The sequence below is a fragment of the Lissotriton helveticus genome, chromosome 1_1 (genome assembly GCF_964261635.1).
Source record: "Lissotriton helveticus chromosome 1_1, aLisHel1.1, whole genome shotgun sequence".
NCBI lineage: Eukaryota > Metazoa > Chordata > Amphibia > Caudata > Salamandridae > Lissotriton > Lissotriton helveticus.
The window spans coordinates 1468242221-1468259504 of record NC_136057.1 but is presented as its reverse complement, the minus strand read 5'-3'; the positions used below and the strand labels follow the sequence as shown (position 1 = coordinate 1468259504).

At 54.7% G+C, this 17284-nt stretch overlaps 1 protein-coding gene across 1 annotated transcript in view; it reads left to right on the top strand.

Moving 5' to 3' along the window:
• ESYT1 (extended synaptotagmin 1) overlaps positions 1-17284 on the top strand; it is a 433655-nt gene that overhangs the window by 390375 nt on the left and 25996 nt on the right. The gene's annotated exons all lie outside the window — the stretch shown is intronic.

The window sequence follows — 17284 nt, the reverse complement described above, 5'->3', positions numbered from 1 at the left end:
ATGCGTCGTTGGAGTACTTAGACGACCGCCCTCGCGCGCTGACGTCAGTTCTTCTTTTTTCCGCGCCAGCAAGCGCAGGTCCGGATAAAGTGGTACCCTTTAGTCACTTTTTGACTCAGCTTTTTCGATTCTTTTTAGATCCGTTTCGAGTCTACGACTCCATCGGTGCTGGTAGGGATGCCCGGGTTCAAGCCCTGTGCCGACTGCAACCGACTGATGTCGGTTACCGACCCCCACCGCCGGAGCCTACATTGCCTGGGGCCCGACCACAATGACAAGTCGTGCCCTGACTGGCGGGCCTTGACGTCGAAGGCTAGGCGGGAGCGGTCCCACAAGCGCCTCGAGCTCCGGCAGTCGGCCCCACGCCGCTCGAGGTCCCGGTCCGGTAGGAGGTCGAGGGACCGGTCGCGGAGCCGTCACAGCTCGGCGAGTCGACACCACTCGTCGGGCTCCAAGTCCTCAGGCACAAGAAGTCGAAGAGGCGACATCGCTCTTCTGACTCCCCCCGACACTCGCGCGACGGGCCAGGGGTTCGGGTGACACCGCCCACGCGGCTCCGCCGGAGCCGCAGGCGTCGCATCCTGCTCCATACCCGCCGATCCCTGGGCAGAACGCAACGCCGGTGGAGATCGACACCTTCCTCATGGCCATGAGGTCGCTCTCTCCTCCGTCGGGTTCCGCGGCACCTTCGGGCCCAGCGGACCCGACTGGGAGCCCAAGCGGGCCGGGTGCTTTGGCCCCGGCGACTTCGGTCCCGACGCCGCAAGGCCCACACTGGTTCCGGATCCGGGTCGCCGCTGGTCGACCTTACGACCCTGCCGCCGTCGACCCCTAGGGTGTCACCCCCGGCGCCGTCCTCGGACGACGCCGTCCCTGGTCCGACCCTCGGTCCGGATCCGGCGTCACTCGACGCCGCATTCAACGCCGGACGAAGAACAATTCTTCGAGGATCTGGGTCCATCCTTTATTCCTGAATTTCAGGACATGGACGACGAGGGTGACTGGGGGGGTCTGAGGACCCCCTGGCATGTGAGTGCCAGTCATATGAGGACTGGACACCGGAACTAGGGGAAGCCAGTGGCCTGGATACCTCCCCAGAGACTGGTTTTGTCTCCCCTCCTACCGTGGCTACGGAGGAGGGGCAGCTTATAGGGTGGTGCTGATGAGGGCAGCCAAGGCCTTGGCTGTTTCGCTCCCCGTCTAAACAGTGAGGTCCAACATCCTCACAGAGGTCCTTAACCACTTGGATGCTGAGCCCCTGGTACCACTTCAATGTAATTTCCATTGAAATCAATGGAAACTCCATGACGAGCTGAGCTCGTCATGAGCGTCGAAGGGGTTAAACCGCAGGTAAGCTCCCCAGAGTCACTACTGCCGTTTAATGAGGCTCTCACAGACGTCCTGTTGGGCACTTGGTCCAGGCCCACTACAGGCCCTCCTGCCACCGCCCAGCTCCGGGCGACCCTAGTTTCTTTTCCACCCACCCCACCCCCGAGAGTCTGGTTATCCAGGCCTCTACCTCCCAATCCGCATTCCGACGGCACCACCAGATCGGGAATCCAAGAGGTATGAACAGTTCGGAAAGAAGATGTTCTCCTCCCTTAGTTTGGGGTTGCGGTCAGTCAACACCGCGTGCCTCTTGGGCCGTTACATCCACTCTCTGTGGGATACGGTTGCGGCCGTGCTGCCTGAGGTGTGGGACACCCCCACGCCGCACGGCCACCAGCTGCTGCGTGTGCCCCATTGCCTGCCTTCTGCCTCGCCGACGGCCTCGCTGCCGCCTTGGTCGCTCCCCTTTGGTTTTCGCCAGTTGTTTTGCCCTAAATTTGTGCTTGTTTCTGTTGTGCCGTGTGATCGTTTCTTTTGCTGTTTTCACCATTGTTTTGCCCGCCATTTGTGCCTGTATTTCTGTGCCGTGACATCGTTTTCCTTCCTGTTTTTGCCTTTTATTTTGTCCTCCACTTGTGCCTGTTTCACTTAAAGTAACCTCTGTGCCGTGTTTCAGGTTCCTTCCTGTTTGGCCGCCTACCTCGCCGCCCTCCGCTCTCCCTTCCCGCTTCCCGCCACCGCCATTTGCCCCGCCCCTTTTCTCTTCTGTTCCCTCCCCGCTCCCGCCTCCCAGCTGCTCCGCCCACCCGCGCACTTCGCCTTAAATGGCGACCGTGCGAACGCGCAGCGGTCACGCGCAGCGGGCGCGCCGATTGTGCGCCGAAGGCGCGCCAAAGGTAAGCCCGTCTGCGCCCGTCCGCGCCTGGACCGCGCCCAGGGCCAAGACCCCTGGCCCCCACCGACGGAAGACGACCCGCCGAACCTACACCACCGCCGATCTCATCGCACTCAACACAGGCCGCATCCCAGGATGTCATCGAGCCGCCCCGAAGCACACCCACGGACCCTTCAGCTGCCAAACCTGCAAGTTCACCTGCATCCGGACCTCCCCTGCACCCGCCAAGCCGAACACCAGCAGCAACCACCTCAAGTGCATCCTGCTCAACACCCGCTCCGTCCACAGACACGCCGTAGAACTCTGGAACCTCCTCGACACCACCGCCCCTGACGTTGCCTTCCTCACCGAGACCTGGATGAACGCCTCCTCAGCCCCAGACATCGCCATCGCCATCCCAGAGGGCTACAAGATCATCCGGAAGGACCGCACCGCCAACCTGACGGGAGGAGGCATCGCCATCATCCACAGAGACACCATCCGCATCACGACCAACACCGACGACACCCTAACCACCGCTGAACACCTGCACTTCCAGATCCACACCAACCCGAACACCACCCTCAGAGGCACCCTGATATACCGACCCCCGGGGCCACGCACACGATTCAGCGAGGACATCGCCGACTTCATCAGCCCGCATGCCCTCCCCTCCGCGGACTACATCCTCCTCGGGGACCTCAACTTCCACCTGGAGAACAACAGCGACCGCAACACCATCAGCCTGCTCGACAACCTCGCCAACCTCGGACTCAAGCAGCTGGTGTCCACCCCCACCCACCTCGCCGGACACACACTCGACGCCGTCTTCTCTTCCAGCAAAGACGTCACCTTCAGCCACGCAACAGGACTCCACTGGACGGACCACAGCTGCGTCCACTTCACCTTCAGAAGAACGACGATCCACCACCACCAGCAACAGGTTGCCCGAAGAAGCTGGAACAAGATCACAGCCGACCAGCTCACCGCCTCCCTGAGCCAGCACCCTCCTGCCGGCTCAGCGAACCCCAGCCAGGCCGCCGACAACCTCACGAAGTGGATCAACAGCTGAGCAGACGAACTCGCCCCTCTGAGAACACCACCCAGCAGACCCTGCAGCAGAAAAACACCATGGTTCACCGACGAACTCAAGAGCTCCAAGAAGAACTGTCGAGCCCTCGAGAAAGTCTGGAGAAGGGAACCTACTACGGACAACATGTCCACCCTCAAGCTCGCCACCCGGAAACACCACCAACTGATCCGCGCCACCAAGAAAAATACATACAAGGACCGGCTGGACAACAACGCACACAACTGCAAGGAACTCTTCAACATCGTGAAAGAGCTCTCCAACCCCAACGCCGGAAACAATGACATCACCCCGTCGCAAGACCTCTGCAACTCCCTCGCATCCTACTTCCACAACAAGATCGCGGACATACACAACAGCTTCAGCAACCAACCAACGCAAGCCACAACCGCAACAACGCCACCCACCACCACCCTCCGCACCTGGACTCCGATCAGCACCGAAGACACCATCCGCACAATGAACTCCATCCATTCCGGATCTCCGACTGACCCCTGCCCTCACCACGTCTTCAACAAGGCCGACGCTGTCATCGCACCCCACCTGCGGGACATCATCAACACCTCCTTCGACACCGCCACCTTCCCTGAGAGCTGGAAGCACGCCGAACTCAGCGCTCTTCTCAAGAAACCCACAGCAGACCCCACCGACCTCAAGAACTACCGTCCCATCTCGCTCCTCCCGTTCCCGGCCAAAGTCATCGAGAAGACCGTCAACAAACAGCTGGCCGCCTTCCTCGAGACGAACGGATCCCTCGACCCCTCACAGTCTGGCTTCCGAGCGAACCACAGCACCGAGACCGCCCTCATCGCTGCCACCGATGACATACGAACTCTGATGGACAACGGAGAAACAGCGGCCCTCATCCTCCTGGACCTCTCCGCGGCTTTCGACACTGTCTGCCACCGCACCCTAGTACAGCGCCTCGGCAACATCGGAATACAGGACAAGGCACTGGAATGGATCACCTCCTTCCTCGACGGAAGAACACAGAGAGTCCGCCTACCACCGCACAAGTCAGAGGCCACCAAAGTCATCTGCGGCGTCCCTCAAGGATCCTCACTGAGCCCCACCCTCTTCAACGTCTACATGAGCCCCCTCGCGGCCATCGCACGCCAACACAACCTCAACATAATCTCCTACGCCGACGACACCCAGCTGATCCTCTCCCTGACCAACGACCCCGCCACCGCCAGAGCCAACCTGCACGAAGGGATGAGAGAGGTAGCCGAATGGATGACGACCAGCCGCCTGAAACTGAACTCGGACAAGACGGAGGTCCTCATCCTGGGCTCCTCGCCCTCCGCCTGGGACGACTCCTGGTGGCCCCCCGCCCTGGGCACCGCACCCAAACCGACGGACCACGCACGCAACCTGGGCTTCATCCTGGACTCCTCCCTCTCCATGACCAGACAAGTAAACGCCGTCTCCTCATCTTGCTTCAACATCCTGCGCATGCTACGCAAGATCTTCCGGTGGATCCCCACCGAGACGAGGAAGACGGTCACCCAGGCACTCGTCACCAGCCGACTGGACTACGGCAACGCCCTCTACGCCGGAACCACCGCCAAGCTCCAGAAGAGACTCCAGCGGATCCAGAACGCCTCGGCCAGACTCATCCTCGACATCCCCCGACGCAGCCACATCTCCGGACACCTGAGAGATCTGCACTGGCTCCCGGTCAACAAGAGAATCACCTTCCGTCTCCTCACCCACGCACACAAAGGCCCGAGCTACCTCAACAACCGGATCAACTTCTACACCCCCAAACGCCTCCTCAGATCAACCAGCCACGCCCTCGCCGCCGTCCCCCGCATCCGAAGAGCGACAACAGGAGGAAGGTCCTTCTCCTACCTGGCCGCCAAGACCTGGAACTCACTCCCAACCGACCTGCGCCTGACCCAAGACCACCTCTCCTTCAGGAAGAAGCTCAAGACCTGGCTGTTCGAGCAGTAACGGCACCCCCCCCCCCCAAACCAGCGCCTTGAGACCCTACGGGTGAGTAGTGCGCTCTATAAATGACCTGATTGATTGATTGATTGATTGATTGAGTGCCCGGAGGGAGCCCGGGCGAAACTCGCTCAAGCCCTTGCGGAGGGAAGAGACGCAGCGCGGTACTCTATTGGATGTGGACTGGATACCACGGACTCGCTAGGAAGAGCGATTTCCACGTCTGTGGCGGTTCGCCGCCACGCCTGGCTGAGGTCCGCCAACTTTTCGCCCGATGTCCAAAACACCCTTATGGACATGCCGTTCGATGGCAGCCACCTCTTCGTGGCAAGGCAGATCATGCGCTGGAACGCTTTAAGGACTCCAGGGCTACGGCCCAGTCCTTGGGCCTGTCGGCCCTGCGCCAGCAATCTTCTGCCCAGCGCTCCTTTCATGGCCATGGAAGGGGTGCTCCCACACGTCCTGCCAGCCACGGGCCGCAGACTAACATTCAGCGCAGTGGCGGACGTGGTTACCGTCGCGGCGGTAACAGGGGACAACGGCGCGGCCAGTCCACATCCACCCCCAACAGCATCCGCCTCAAAGCCTTCCTAGTCCGAGCTTTCAGGCTCATTTGACGGCAGTGGGGGGCAGGGTTCGCCATCACCTCCTCCACTGGCGCTCCATCACATCGGACAGGAGGGTGCTGCAAATCGTCCGATGGGGCTACTCCCTCCCCTTTGAGGCAACCCCTCCAGCCATGCCACCGCAGTACCACCGCGTGTCGGGGGATCACTTGCAACTTCTACAAGAGGAAGTTACGGCCCTCTTAGCCAAGGGGGGCATCAAGCGCGTTCCTGGGCCAGAAGTAGGGTGTGGTTGTTACTCCCACTGCTTTCTGGTTCCCAAGAAGGGCAAAGGGGATCTCCGGAACGTCAACGGCTTCCTCCGGAAGGAGAAGTTCAAGATGCTGACTTTGGCTCAGGTCTTAGCTGCCCTAGACCCAGGAGACTGGTTGGTAGCGTTGGACTTGCAGGACGCCTATTCCCACATCCCCGTCCTGCCGGCCCACCGGCGTTACCTGCGGTTCACGGTAGGCCACGAGCACTTTCAGTTTACCGTGCTCCCCTTCGGCCTTACCAGCGCCCCACGGGTGTCCACCTGCACCTGCTGGGGTTCTCCATCAATGTGCCGAAGTTGCACCTGTGCCCCTCTCAGAAGCTCCTCTTCTTCAGAGCGGTTCTAGACTCAGCCCAGTTTCGGGTTAATCCTCCCGAACAGCGGGTTCGGGATATTCAGGCTCTGATTCCGATCTTTCAGCCTTTATCCTGAGTCTCGGTCAGGTTGACGCTGCACCTTCTGGGGCTGATGGCCTCCTGCATCCTTCTGGTGCATCACGCCAGGTGGCGGATGCGGGCTCTGCAGTGGGACCTGAAGTTTCAGTGGGCCCAGCATCAGGGCAACTTGTCCGACCATGTCTTGATCTCGGAGGGCACTGCAAGACAGTTGCAGTGGTGGCTCACGGACCGCGATTGGGTCAGCGGCAGATCCCTCTCCCTACCCCAACTGCAGCACATAGTTGTGACGGACACGTCCCTCCAGGGCTGGGGGGCCACATGGGAGAGGTGGAGATCAGAGGCCTCTGGTCTCCGGCGGAGTCCTGGCTCCACGTCAACCTTCTGGAGCTGCGGGTGATCCGGCTTGCACTGAAGGCATTCCTCCCCTCTGTCCGGGGGAGTGTAGTGTAGGTGTTCACGGACAACACCACCGCCATGTGGTACTGCAACAAACAGGGCGGGGTGGGGTCGTGCACCCTTTGCCAGGAGGCTCTGCGTCTCTGGCTGTGGCTGGAACATTAGGGCGTGACCCTGGTGGTTCAACACCTGGCAGGTTCCCTGAACGCCAGGGCGGACGAACCCAGCCGTCGGTGCATGATGGATCACGAATGGTGTCTGAACTCTGACGTGGCGCAAGGCCTCTTTCAGCTGTGGGGAGAGCCTTGGTTAGATCTATTCGCCACAGAAGAGAACGCGCAATGTCATCAGTTCTGCGCGTTGGAATTTCCAAGGCGGCACTCGCTCGGAGACGCTTTTCGTCGTGAGTGGAGTCGCGGTCTGTTGTACTCCTTTCCGCCAATACCACTTCTGCCCAGAGTGCTAAAGAAGATCAGGCGCGACCGGGCCCAAGTCATCCTTGTGGCTCCGGACTGGGCACGAAGATACTGGTATCCCGAGCTACTCAGCATGTCAGTCGATCCCCCGATTCGTCTGCCTCTTCAGGAGGACCTTCTGTCGCAGCAGCAGGGGACGGTCCTCCACCCAAACCTGTCCAGTCTCCACTTACATGCGTGGAGATTGAGCGGCGGCAGTTGAGGCCATTCGACTTGCCTCCTGAAGTCTGTAATGTGATTCTGGCAGCCAGGCGTCCCTCCACAAAATTGGTATACGCCTGCAGGTGAAACAAATTTGTGGCATGGTGCACAGCAAAGGCTGTGGAGCCCCGTTCTGCCCCTCTTTCAGAGGTTCTCCTCTTTCTTCTTTCTGTTGCCCAGCAGGGCTCTGCTCTTGGCACTCTAAAGGGCTACCTCTCTGCCATTTCCGCGTTCTTAAGGCTCCCTGATCAGCCCTCTTTGTTCAAGTGCCCGGTTGTATATAGGTTTTTGAAGGGTATCACTCATATATTCCTCCTGTTCCTTTCGTGATGCCTCAGTGGGACTCTTCGTCTCCTTACTCTTAAGACTGCATTCCTGGTTGCCATCACCTCTGCCAGGAAAGTGAATTAGCTCCAGGCTCTTACTTCTCAACCTCCCTTCCTTTCTGTCCATCCGGACAAAGTTGTGTTGCGGACGCGACCCTCTTTCCTGCCCAAGGTAGTCACAGCCTTCCACATCGGGCAGTCTATCACCTTGTTCACCTTCTTTCCGCCTCCACATCCCTCGAAAAAGAAAGAGAGGCTCCACCGTCTGGACCCAAAACGTGCGCTCTCATATTATCTGGATCGCACACGCCAGTTCCGGGTGGATGACCAACTCTTTGTTGGTTACGTGGGCGCTAAGAAGGGACGGGCGATGCACAAACGGACCATTTCTCGATGGGTCGTCTTGTGCATCAAGGATTGATACTCTCTGGCTAAAAAGGAGCCTCCTGTGGGGCTACGTGCCCATTCCACTCGGGCCACGGCAGCTACTACTGCCCTGGGTCGGGGAGTCCCCTTGCAGGACATCTGTCAGGCAGCTACGTGGACCTCGCTGCACACGTTCGCAAGACACTACTGCCTGGGCAGCCAAGTCCGGAGAGATGGCTTTTTCGGCCGTTCCATTCTCCAGGACTTTCTGGTGTGATCATTGGTTTGCAGACCCACCACCGGGGTTGGTATTGCTGGAGTATCTATTCTATGGTAAGGAATCTAATACTAACCTGTTTCTTTCAGATGCACAAGTTACTTACCTTCGGTAACGATATATCTGTAAGAAACAGTAGTTAGTATTAGATTCCTTACCGCCCCACCCATCCTCCCCGTTCTGCGAACCGATATCTAGGGTTCAGGTCATCCCCTTTCAGGGCCCTAGTTTTTATGGCACCCGTGTTGGTTTTTATCATGGCTCTGCATTTCTGGCGCGGAAAAGTTGTGTATAAGAACTGACGTCAGCTCGCGAGGGTGGCGTCTAAGTACTCCGACGACGTCATCCCGGCGCCAACGACGACGGACGCGGAGCCGCAGACGACGCCTACCGATGCGCAGGCGTACTGCTACGCAAAATTTTCCGGATCCAGTCTGACGCCTGGGGATATTCCAAGGTAAGGAATCTAATACTAACTACTGTTTCTTACAGATATATTGTTACCGAAGAAAAGTAACTTGTGCGCCAGACCATAGGAATGACAAAACTCTGGCTGCCTCAGGTATCAGGCAATGAATCATGCATAGATTTGCACGCTTTGAATAATTCCTTGCTGTAATGATAAGAATCCCCCCGAGTGTGCCTTTTAGCACAGTAGTGTTACAATGCCAGTGAATGCAGCAGGCGACCAGCAGCGGCTCCTCTGTTAAGGCGGAGATGCATCGCCCCACTGCTCTTGCAGCAGTGAAAACGTAAAAAACAAAATGATAATAACACAGGTTATTATCATTTTATTTTTTCTCACTTACTTGAGCCGAGTCTAGGGCAGGACCGGGCCATCCTGATGGACAGCTGCAGCAAGGAGTAGGAGAGGTGGCACTGTTGCAAGTGCCAATGTCGGGTTGGCTTGTGGTAGTAGGACGGCCAACCGACATGCACACTTGGATCTCTCCACCTGAGCTCTGCTGTACAGTCGGGTGGAGAACAGGCACAGGGTTGTAGACCCTTAGTGAGCACCGAACCAGGGCACTCAGATCAATCCTGGCGGTGCTCTCATGCTGGGTAATACCAGCAGGAGCAGAAGCACAGAAGAGAACTGAGGCGCAGACGGCAGGTAAACACTATTTTTAATATTCTCCCCTGCACTGCCTTAACACTTTAATGCCACAGCAGCCGCCACTGCAGGCTACCTACTTTGTTTATTCCTTCCAGGTTCATTCAATAAGGTGGATATGCCTTTAGCAATACTGTCTGAGGCCTTCATCAGGTTCTTTCAGTGTATTCAAAGTATAAATCCAACACGGGAGAAAAGGATCAGCTTCAAATTCCTAAGTATCACTCTATAATATAAGCTGTTTCTAACTTGGGGAATTCCTGTGTGTCCCCAAGGCCTATGAGCCTGTCAAATGTTTGTTGGTGATAAATGCAAACTCAATTAATTAACCATTTTCCTTTGAGCTGCTGAGCCCTATGTCATTAATTTCAGAATTTGAATGAATGGCAAATGTGGTATTTGAAGATCTGCTTTTTTTCATCGTAGGATATTCCTGTGAGTTGAGTAGCATTCCCAAACACATTTCTTTTTTTTTAAAGTATAACTTACAAATTAAGAAAGACACTTTTTATTGTATTAATTTATTTTTACAAACCAAGTTATCATGCAGAAGCAGCACTGTGAATTATGTTCTACTCCTTTACAGCCCACCTTCAATGCACAGGCTTATCTTAGTCCTTTCATTCAAATTTAAGCAGGACCAGAGAAATCCAGGTTTCTTCAAACTTGGTAATAGGAATCAGCATGGTTACATAAAGGCTCATAATCATTTAGAATTGCTACACATTGGAAGTTCAGTCCATTCATTCACAGAATTGTCCATGTCCGCTTTCATCTTAAGTTGCATCTGCTTTTAGTTCCATCATATAAAGTTATAATGGCAAGAGGGCGATAGATCCACTCCTAGGTTATCATCACAAAGGACTACGATCAAGATATTTCCTGGTCTGGGGAAAATCTCTAGCCGAGCCTTGAGACCTAGCTTATATTTGCAGTTTACCGACAGATTCCTCCTTAATGTGGAGTTTATGGTGTTGGACTTGCAGGGTATTGTGTTTCAATTCCAAGAGCGGTTTTCTGTGCCTCAGAGACCTTACAGATGTCTACTTCCAAGTTCCAGTTGTATTGTAGCTTAGTAGGTACACAAGCCATTGTGCCTGGGTATACTTCTACCAGTTCAAATCTATGCTGGTCTACTTGTGTCTCAGGAAACTAGACATGTTTGTCTGTCCTTGGCTGGACAACATGCTAATAAGGTCAGTCATACTAAAAACAAAAGGCAAATAGGAATCTTCATAACTAGTGCAGCTATTCCATAGCAGGAAAAACATCATAAATTGCGTTGACCAGAATGCAGAAAGCATCTCCATTAGCAGAGCAATTATCGCTTATTCAAATTAGACATCTTCTCCTGAGGGGTTATATTGTGGATTATAGTTTGACAGAAATAGCAGTACCGCCAATGCTAGCAGCCATGGCTGTCTGTGTATTCATCATTTCTCAATGACTGAATATGCATACATATTCTGAAAGAATGGTGGGCAACTTATGGCATCAAGCCTGGGAGACTGGCAAGACAAGATTGTGATTGCATAGAAAGCCCATGGTTCCTTTATCTTATGGTGTAACAGAATTTACAATATGAAGAAAATACATTTGCAACAACTCAATTTGGAAGTGACTTGCATCTTTCGCTTTTTTTTTTCAAATATCATTTTTATTGGCATTTATAAGAGTTATTACGTTACAGTCTATGCATTTCCTTGTCAACACCAGGTACATACTTCCCACTTCCAAAATTCAGTTCCAATTATTAATATCTTCGTTAATAAACACTCCGGGATCAGCTTCCAGAATTCAAATTACATCAGTTAACATTTCCTCATTCTGAAACAACCTTTTGTAGGTCAGCTATGATATTATGTTCCTACTATATTATAGTACCCTGTGGGGAGTCGCTAAGTCTGTTGTCTGCATTATCACTGTTGCACAACCAAGCCCCTTGTGTGTCATGTATGCCTCTAATTAAAACCAAAAGCACACAAAGCAAAAGGAAGAGAAAACCATACAAGAGAAACTTAAGGCATCAATAAAACAATGGATATAAAACCAGACTTAAACGCAACTAAATCAACCAGGGGTTCACTGTGCACAAAGTAAATTACTCTATTGCCCTTCCCACCCATGGGGGGCGATCCACCCGGGCAGACCGGGTAGCTCTGGGGAGGAAGGGGGAGAGGCAAGGAATGGCACCAGGGGGGGCGGCAGGGACTGAAGGGGAGTGGGGGGGAGGGTAAAAAAGAGAGAAGTCACCCAGGGCACTCCCGCTCCTCAGCAAGCCTGTTTCTGTCCCCTCCACATGGCCTCTCTGTCACCTGATTACCCAGCTATGGCTAGACCTGCGCTAAGTTGTTACTAGCCTCTTGCGTTGTTTCCATTTCTGAGTTATCTGTCTGCGAGTCCAAGTCAGTTGCATTACGTGCTTCCCAGGCCTTCAGTATTCCTGACCACGGTTCTGCCAAAGGTTTAACGCCTTTTTGTGACCTTGTTCTCTCGCAGTAGTGCCCTCTCCTCTGCTCTAGCCCAAGAGGTAACATCGTTTCCCCAATTCACTATTGATGGGCACATTGCTGTTCTCCACCTAAGAGCTATTGTCCGTTTTGCCATTAGGAAGGCTAGCTCTACAAATCTTTGTCCCAACTGTTTGGCTTTGGGCCTCGGGAAGAGTCCCAATAAACATGTCTCCGGGCAACGTTTCATATTACGAGCCAAAACCCCATTTACCGTCTCCACTATCGTGGTCCAGAACAGCTGAAGCTCCGGGCAGGACCACACCATATGATCAAAATTGGCATCTACCGCTAGACACCTAAAGCAAGATTGGTCATCTCTCCTATACACAACATTCAGTTTGTGCTGCGTGATGTAAGTCATGTGCAAAATATTGAATTGCACCAATTTAAAGGCTGCATTCCTTGACACCTTCTTAGGACTGCACAGGAACTTCCCCCACTCCTTCTCAGTCAGCGGTCTACCCAGGGTGCCTTCCCACCTCTCCCGTATTTGGAGTAACGGTGTTTGTGACATTCAGTTATTGCCAGATATAGCCATTTGACGTGATGTCCCGCAGATCCCAACATCACCACAGCTTGTAGGGCTGAATGTGTTGTAGGATATCCTGTGTCTCCTCCCCACAACTCAATGATTGCCCCCCTCACTTCATGATAATTTAAAAACTATCCTGGTGGTAAGTCATGGTATTCCAAAAAATCATCTAATGGGAGCAGAACACCATCCTGGTAACAATCACCGACAGATAGAACTCCTGCTTGTTCCCAGCCCTGTAACTCATTCCATGGAAGAGGAGGGTCCATTCCCCTCTGCCGAACCCCTGTGAGTGGTAAGTTTGGCACGTACAGTGGTACTTATGGAGTCAACTTCACACATCTGTCCCAGTACATCATTGCTACCTTTTCTGATGGGGATTAAGCATCCTGGCAAGCAAAGCCCCCCAAGCATTGTGAGCCGGCTACGTTAATGTCTCTAGTCCCTGTCCTTCTAGCCATCTGGCCAACCACTGGCGCTGCGCCGCCAAATAATAGACCTCAAAATCAGGAGCACCCAACTCCAACACCCTCCCCCCCCCCCGATGACGGCACTCTCGAAGGTCCGCAGGCACACCCGGTTACGTCCGTCGTCCCACACTACCGGAAGGTTAACGAAGAAATATAAAAGTCTCGGTAATACAACCATCTTAGACAACGCCACTCTGGCCATGACAGGTAGTTTCAACCAGCGCAGGGGGTCACGTTCGACCGCAGGGCTCTCAAGGCTCCCCCCAAGTTTCCCTCTAGCAGATCTAGTTGCCTATGGTATACCTGTATTCCCAGGTACTTAAAAAAGTCCAGAGCCCACTCTAGGTCCATTGGGAGGTCTAATGGCTTGTTGAGGTTGGGTCTCAGCGGGAATAGACATTTCTTTTTTGTGTTGACGCGGAGTTCTGATATCTCCGCAAACTTCTCCAGTGTACGCAATACTGTCTGGACTCCCTGGGATCCGCTCCGCATATAGACCAGGATATCGTCTGCGTACAGTGAGACAATATGCTCAGTCCCCTCAAGCGAAACCCAGAGCTCTTACCCTCCTGCCTGAGCTGCTTTGCCAATGGCTCCATTGCCAGAGCAAAAAGCACTGGCAACAAAGGGCACCCCTGGTATGTCCCTCTATAGATAGGGTATTGAGCTGACACCACGCCGCTCGTACGTACTCTGGCCCTAGGGCTCAGGTATAAAAGACGGAAGCATTTTAGCCATTTATCTCCCAGCCCCATTCACCTCATCACCTTTAGGAGGAGACGCTGTATGACTGCGCTTAAGTCTTCGTCTGCGCGGCTGTAGCCCCTGCTCAGTACCCTGTACTTTCTTAGGTAGTGGCGCGCCTTTCCTGTATGCTTCCATCCAGTTCCAAAACTCCTCTGGGGTGTCACAAAAATGTATGGAGCCATCAACAATGATTTTCAGCTTGGCTGGGAACATTAGGGAGTACTGTATTCCTTCTTCCCTGAGAGCATTTTTAGCTGCAAGAAAGGATGCCTGCTGAGCCTGCACTTTAGCAGTGAAGTACAGGAATAGTGACACCTTGCAGTTTTCGATCCCATATGGGCCATGAGTGCGGGAGTGCTGGAGGAGGGCATCTCTGTCTCTAAAGTGTAGAAGCCTTGCAGTCACCGGTCATGGAGGGCCCCCCGGGGCAGGCGGCCGACCTGGCACTCTATGTGCCCTGTCCAATGCGAAAAACTGTGATAGGAGCTCCGAGGCCACAACAAAATGCAACCAACTCTCTAGAAATTCCACCATGTTGGATCCTTCCACTCTCTCTGTTAGCCCTATTATTCTGATATTAGATTGCGTCCTTCCGCATCCTCTGCAGGGCTGGCTGTTCCAGGATCGCCACCCTGGCGGAGCTGTCATCGATCTTGGCTGCATGAGATGTATGTTCCGGCTGCAGATCATTGATTGTGGATTCTGTTTCCCGGACCTTGTCCACCAGCTTCCGATGCTCCGCCTGGAGCAGTCCTCGACCCACTTAGACTGCCCCAATGACTTGTTGCAGGGCATTTTTGGTGGCAGCAATGGCCGCCAACACACTATCCAGGTGTGAGTGGAGAGAATCATCACCTCCAGCGGCCTCCCCATCTCCCCTCTCTTGTGTCACAGGTGAGGGATCCCTGGTAGCAGGCTGGGTACCCCCGGACTTCTGCTTTGGTTTAGGCATCTTGTCCTCTGGTAACCCCCTGAGTGGCAAGTCAAACCCGAGTGACGGCAGATGGGTCTCTCCCGGGCAGTAACTGGGTGTCAGCTTGCTCTGCTTTCCACCCCAATGCGATTCACTCAAGAGTGCAACCTCCAGATACATCGGTAGTTTGGGGGGAAAATGCTGCTGACTCTTGTTATCGGGCTCAGAGTGCTGAGGTCTGCCCTACCAGCCTTTGGGGTTCAGTCAAGGTTCTACCACTACAGGTGCGACTAAGATTCTTCACAGGCCCCAGTCCCCAAGGCCGATCCACTCCGACTGCCACCTGTTCCCAAGGGTCCTCTAGAGAGGAGGGGGGATAATCTCACTGGTCCTAGCAAATATGATTTGTAAATCCTCACCTCCAGGGAAGCCCAGACGCATCTCCAGCGCAATCTGCTATGCAACCCACTCTCCACACTCGGGCCCACACCATCTGCTCATCAGTCCTGAAGCTCTAAATGATCTCCTCTTCCCAGCCGCTTCCGCTGTTTTGCGAGTCTGCTTCTGCTCCCCAGTTCATCAACTCACCCTTGTGGGCACAGTTCAGCATGGTAGTTCCAATACTGTCTTGCCCAGCGAGTGGGAGACCAGGGCTCCGGGTTCACCTAACCCAACCTCCGTCAGGCCTCTCTCAGCATCTGGTCCCTCGACTCCCTCAGGGGCTCCGCAGTCCGCCCCCTAGTGCCGCAGCAACGGGCTCACGGGCATCCGCCCCCGTCCCAGGCAGTACACAGTCGGCAAACCGGAAGCAGGCCACCGCCCTCTGGCCATGAACCAGGGCTGTAGCCGTTCACCAAAATCAGCAGAAATTCAAGGCCTCAGGCAGGCCCTGTTGTTAGGCCACACTTCAAGGCCTCTCGTTTTCTGTCCCAGCCTCTGGCAGGGTCCAACACGCGGCACAGCGCAAGAGGCAGGACCTCCAGCACGCCTGTTCCTCCCACGCTCTTCTCCCTCTCCGAGGTCTCACTCACCAAAAATATCTCCGCCGGGCTGGAGACCCCGCCCTCAGTCGTCCCCTCTCGCGAGTGGGTCCAGCAGTGCCTCAGCCCAGGCTCCACCGATGTTCCAGGTGGCAATCGTCACTCCCAGGGTCACAGGGCAGGTCGATTGGGCCAATCAGGCAGGAATCCCGCTAGCCAGAGTGTCGCCAATGCCCTGCAGGCCCAGCGCGTTCCCAATCGTGGCCGTGCTCTCCTCGCGTTCTCCCCGAAGTCAGACCCCGGAGCTTCTCGTGGGGCCCCGCTGCACTCTCCCCCGATTTGGGTTGCCAGGGGGGGCTGTTTTCAGAGTGGCGCTGGTAGCATATGACGCCTTAATTGCAGGATTCTTAGCAGGCCGGGACGGAGCTCCGAGCTCACACGTCCGCCATGCTTGGAGTCTTGGTCAAGTGACTGGTATCTTTAATACATAACTACAAAGCTGTTGAGCGGATTTGGATAATCCCAAGTCATTGTTCTTGGTTGCCAGCATTATAAGGCATTGTTGACACTCAAAATTTCGTTTCAAGAGGCAGTCCTGCATAAAGTCAATTTTCTGCTTAGTCTTTTGATAAGTTTAAGATGAGCATCTGATTGAGACTACTAGCCGCAGATTCCTTCATGTAGAATTATCCCCAGGCATGAGACTGGATCCGGAAAATCTTTTGCGCAGCATCCCTGCGCGCCGGGGGGACAACATCACGCGACTCCAACCAGGCGTAGTCCGCGTACGTGACATCAGCGAGGTCACTTAAGTCCCACCCAGGCGCGCCTACGTCAGTTTTTTCCTTTTCCACGTGCTGCGCTGATCCTGTTTGTGCTCTGGGCCTGTTTAGGCCTTTCCCTTTCGCTATTGCGTGTGTGTGGGAACAGTGTGCGAATGCCTTTGGGCTTTAAGACGTGCTCGTCTTGTGGACGCCTGATGTGGACATCTTCGCAGCAGGAAACAGTGGCCAATTCAGCCACACATCGCAGCCGCTATGGACCGACCCACTGCGTACACTTCGCCATCAACAAACCCAAGGCACCCAAACCAGCCCCACGCCCACCACGAAGGAACTGGAGCAAGGTTACCGACGAGCAACTTAACTCCACCCTCACCCGAGACAACCACACCTGGGCACCTGACGCTCAGCCAGAGAACTCCACACCTGGATCTCCGACTGGGCAGACGAGTTTGCCCCGCTATGCAACCCCAACAGACAACGCCCCAGGAACGCCGCCTGGTTCACCACCGCTCTCCAAGAAGCCAGATGCACCTGCACACTCCTGGAAAAGAACTGGAAAAACACCAAGACAACCGAAAACCACAGCACCTACAAGGACGCCATGACGGACTACCACAACCAGATTAGAGCCACCAAGAGGAACTTCATCCACGACAAAATCTTGGCCA